The following is a 4,942-nucleotide window of genomic DNA, read 5'->3' as shown; positions in this document are numbered from 1 at the left end:
ATCAACCTTGAAATGTAAATTTTCCCTCATCTATCACTGTTTTCATATTGTATGTTTATTTTGATCCCTAGTGAGAAATACTCCCAGCATCTCTGTTCAGAGTCAAATCGTGGAAGGGAAGACATTCCAGGCTAACTGCACCATAAACTACTCCTGCCCTCAGTCACCTCCACATATTCACTGGGAAACGAGTCAGTTTTTGGAAAATTCCACTGAAAAGGTTTTCAGCGGGAGCCAGGGGGGCCAGTGGCTGTTGACAGAGACACTGCGTGGAGTAGCAACATATGACATGGAAAACAGCAAGATGAGATGCTCTGCACAGTTCAGTTCCTTTACCACACACAGTCAACAAATAACACTCAATGTTCTCTGTAAGTAAAAACATGCTCGTTTAAAACAGACATTTGCTTGTTTAGCGTTCAAAGTAATTTCTTAATGCCATGAATTTCTCCTATCCTCAGACGAACCTGCCAATGTGACTGTGGTGCTGGAAGATGAAGTCATGAAGGAAGGTGGAAATGTCAGTGTGAACTGTGCAGCTGACAGTTACCCAGAAGCAGACACATACTCATGGCTACAAAGACACATGGGTCAGATCAGCGAAATCAATTCCACTCAAAGAGGGATCACCCTCTACGACGTCATGAGGGATACTGCACTTTCATGCACGGCCATTAACAACGTAGGAGCGGGGCAATCCGACTGGCTGGATCTAGACGTTCAGTGTAAAAAACTCATTTTATTTTCTCAACAGCACACAATCTTGGCAACAGCATTGGAACAGCATTATTTCCACTCCATACTGGTTGTAACAACTAACCAAGTGTGCACCCATGTACTTAAGGTGGATGCTCTGTGAGAGGAATAATACGGGAGAGAGAACAATAAGACAAAATCTTGAAATGACAAGAACTATTGACTGTAAGACAGGTTTAGCAATTTGCTTATTTTCAGTCTGACTCAGCAGCATCCACTGCTTGTTGGGAGAACAATGAGAAGAGCAATAACAACAGAAAACAATGACAAAATCTGCAACACCTGGAATATTGTGTTCCAAGAGTAATACTTTACAAAAAGACACACTTGTCATGGTGTCCTGTGGGAAACTGTAACTTTCCGGTATTTATAACATGTTTTAAGATCAGCAGTTTGATAGACTGGCACATTGTATACTGATGTGTCATTGTCAAAATGTGTTTAGTTCGTCATTTTTTCAATCTTGCTGCATGCTCTACTCATTTTCCCAGATGCATTGGTGCATGGTAGATGTGTGACCTTACTGTAACTGCAATATAATAAATTCAGGCTAGAATAAAATAGTCTTGCCCTTTGACACAGTGATACTGGAAAAAACTCACAATAGCCCCCTACAGTCACAGATTCTAATGGGTGAGAAGATCGATGATAGGGTGCTGTGTGGTGTAGAGAGCAGACGTGTTCACAGTATTGACCCTCTGATCATGTCAGTGACGCCTCAGTATGATGGGTACAGTGAGGCCCCTTCTGAAGAAGAGCAATTTAAACCTCAGTGTTCTTCATAACTACAGATCTGTATCGAACTTACCGTTTTGAAGTAAAGTTTTAGAAAGACTGGTTTTTAACAAGACAATGACTTTTAATCAGAAATAATATTTTAGAAAAACACCAGTTTGGTTTTTATAGGATGAACAACAGCCTGTTTAAAATTTTAAATGGCATCAGGTGGAATCATAGATCATAAAAAAACTCAGTGTTGGTTCTTCTGGACCTGAGTGCCTCTTTCGATACAGTCTTTCTCTTTCTTTAGTCCCCTTGCCCTTCAGGGCGCGTAGAGCCAACCAAGGCAACCAGGTCTCTCCATTTGGGTCTGTCATGGGTGAGACGTTGTGCTTGTGCCAGGGTCACATTCCAGGCCTTTAGATCCTGGGTAATTACATCCAGCCAACGGGTGTGGAGAGCACCTCTGGGTCGTCTCCAGCCGGCTTGTTGAGGATTGAAGGCCAGGATGTTGCTTGTTGGATGTTCTGAGGACAGTCGCATGATATGGCCATACCAGCGCACTCTGCGCATTGCTGCAAGGCATGATACTGGGGGTTGTTGCTTTAGGTCTCAGTTGATTTGTGACGTGCTGGCTCCAGATGATACCTTCTATCCTCCTGAGGGCCTTGCTGTCAAAACCATCGAGCCTGGCCGACAGAGTGTCATTCAGCGGCCAGGTTTCAGAGTCATACAGGAGTACAGAAATCACTGAAGCATTGTAAACCCTGAGCTTTGTTGCTCTGGATATGTGCTGGTGTCGCCACAAAGGTCTCCATAAGGACTGCACGACGGAGGCTGCAAGGGCGCCGCGTCGGTCAATCTCTGTTTTGAGATCACCAGTGTTGGAAACTGTTGAATCCAGATCTTTAAATGTGCTGACAACGTGGACAGATGTACCTTCAAAAAGAAAGGGTGGTGGGTCAGGTCCATCTCCTACATGCATGAGCTCGGTCTTGGACCAGTTTATCTTTAGGCCTAGCTGTTTGGACTCCTCGTCGAACACACTGAGAGCTTCCTGGAGCTGATCGGCAGTCTCACTGAACAGGGCGGTATCATCGCGTATTCAAGGTCCTTGAGGGTGAAGTTACCAAGTGACACCCCAGGAATACGCTCACAGACTCGTGACATCAGATGGTCTATGACACAGCTAAAAAGTTCAGGAGCGGCCACACAGCCCTGCCTTACCCTGCTGTTAATGGGGAACCACTCAGAGTCTCGACCATTCACTCGTACACAGCTTTCCGCTCCCTGATAGAGCTGCTTAAAGTGGACTATTATGCTATTTTTCAGTCGCGTCATATAGGTCACAGACATCTAAAAACATAGTGTATAAGCTTGTTTGCCCCAAATTCGTCCTATGTTCGAGTTTGAGCGGTCTACAAAGCGGTCTTCTCAGAACAGCCTGTTTTTGACAGCCTATTTTCCTTGATGAACTTGAACGCATCTGGCCACGCCCACCTCGTAAATTTATCGTATTAAGAAAGCACCTTACAGGAAGTTACACCAGAAGTTTCAAAATAAAACACAATGCACGACCTCACAGACGTAAACTTTTCCTATATGTTGCTATTACGCTGCCTCGGGAGGCACGAGAATAAGCTCAACAGGGTCCCAGACAGTAGCAAACGCGGAAATTACCGTTTTTATACAGAATGAACCATACAAAAGGAACTATTGGATAAAGAAAAGCACTCATTTGAGATCAAAACATAAACCATGTACTCATCCTTGCTGGAAGTACTATAAATTACAGATCAATGTGGCTGGGACGAGCAGAGCGACCTTGCAGAAGCGAAATGAGTTGGGTTTTTTTTTTTTTTTTTGTATTTCTGTTTATATCATGCGTTGTTCGTGTGATATCAAGAGCACACAGCCTCTCAGAGGAGCAGCCCTCTTCATCCGGACGGCGCTGCTGGTGTGTGTTGACTTTGCGCCCCGCGCGCAGTGCGCCTCCACTGGGCACCGGAGCTTCGCAGCCTCCCAGTGAGGAGAGGAGCGGCCCAGCGTCTCCGCCGGCTTCGGGACCAGCTTCCGTGGAGCAGCTCCCGGCCGTTTACCCATTCGGCCCCAACTCGGCCCCTGGAAGTCAGACACCCGGGCGCCGTCACAGCTGCGGCCGACTCAAAGTGCCTCTCTGCTGGGGAGAGGAGCTCCGCTACGTTCCCATCCGAGCTAATTATGGCTAAGTTAGCAAAAACTGTCAGCTCGTCAGCTGACCCACCTGAAGACGGTGGATGAGCTGACTTTATGATAACACTGGCGATGGATGAGAAAATACAGCCGAAATGAGCGACCTATCCGGGGGCTGGCCAAAAGCTGGATTGTCTTCCGGGGGTGGGGGGGGGGGGGGGTGGGGGGGGGGGGGGGGGGGGGGGGGGGGTGGGGGGGGAGGGTGTTCCTTTCATGACGTCAAGAAGAGGGAGATTTCAGAACCATGTGTTTGAGTGTATATTTTCTTAAAAGTGGAGGGCACAATTGAGGGAGGTGACTGAATTTTCACTTCTGGGGGATCATACAGAGGCTCTGGGAGGCAATATGACTGTAAAGACACCTTTTAAAGTGAATTTTGCATAATATGACTCCTTTAAAGAGTGACATGATTTGGCTGGGACTCCAAGGGACTTAAGGACGTTCCAGAGGGATCCATGGTCCACGGTGTCAAATGCAGCCCTAAGGTCAATGAAGGCGATAAAGAGGTGTCGGTCTTTTCTAAACTCCGAGCCTTTCTATTAAAAGCCGGAGAGCAGAGATGTGATCAGCGATGGAGCGATTGAGCATGAATCCAGCTTGTTGTTGGCGGCGTCTGCTTCTGGTTGCAGGTATAGTTGAGTAAGATTCTGGTAAAGAGCTTGCCTGGGATGGATAGGAGGGTGATTCCCCTGTGGTTACTGCAAGTAAGCTGGTCACTTTGTGCTTCCAGAAAGGGAGTATGACGCCCCGCCGCCAGTCGTCAGGCAGAGTCTCGGAGACCCACACAAAGTTAACATTTGTGTGAGCCAGAGGATGATGTTGTTACCCTCATCCTTCAGCTCTGCTGTGATAGTGCATATGCCTGGGGTTTTGCCATTCTTGAGTTTTGACAAGCTTGTTTTGACTTTGGCAGGGGAGATAGGGGAGATGGAACAGTCCAGATTTGTGGTGGTGTGGCTGGTGATGGAGGGATTCTGGGACTGGGGGATGGTTTAAAAGTTCACTGAATGCTCCTTCCAACGGCTAAGGCAGTCAGCTTCGGTTGAGAGGACATTGCCATCCTTATCCTTGACTAAGAAGGAACGCTGTCGGGGGCCTGCTTTCCCTTGGCAGAGAAGATTGAAAAGCTGTCGCAGGTTGTTACGTTGGGAGGCTAATCCATAGCTGTTGCCTGATTGCTCCAGAAATTTTCCCCGTCGCGCTGGATGGATTTGTTTCGTTGGTGGTTTAGGCG

General features: G+C 47.1%; 1 pseudogene; it reads left to right on the top strand.

The window, feature by feature from the left end:
- Positions 1-586: 586 nt before the first annotated feature.
- Positions 587-4,942, top strand: part of LOC115396469 (sialic acid-binding Ig-like lectin 10) — a 9,830-nt pseudogene continuing 5,474 nt past the window's right edge.

Source organism: Salarias fasciatus, chromosome 11 (assembly GCF_902148845.1).
Source record: "Salarias fasciatus chromosome 11, fSalaFa1.1, whole genome shotgun sequence".
Lineage (NCBI taxonomy): Eukaryota > Metazoa > Chordata > Actinopteri > Blenniiformes > Blenniidae > Salarias > Salarias fasciatus.
The sequence above is the reverse complement of the archived record's forward strand: the minus strand, read 5'-3'. Positions and strand labels throughout refer to the sequence as shown.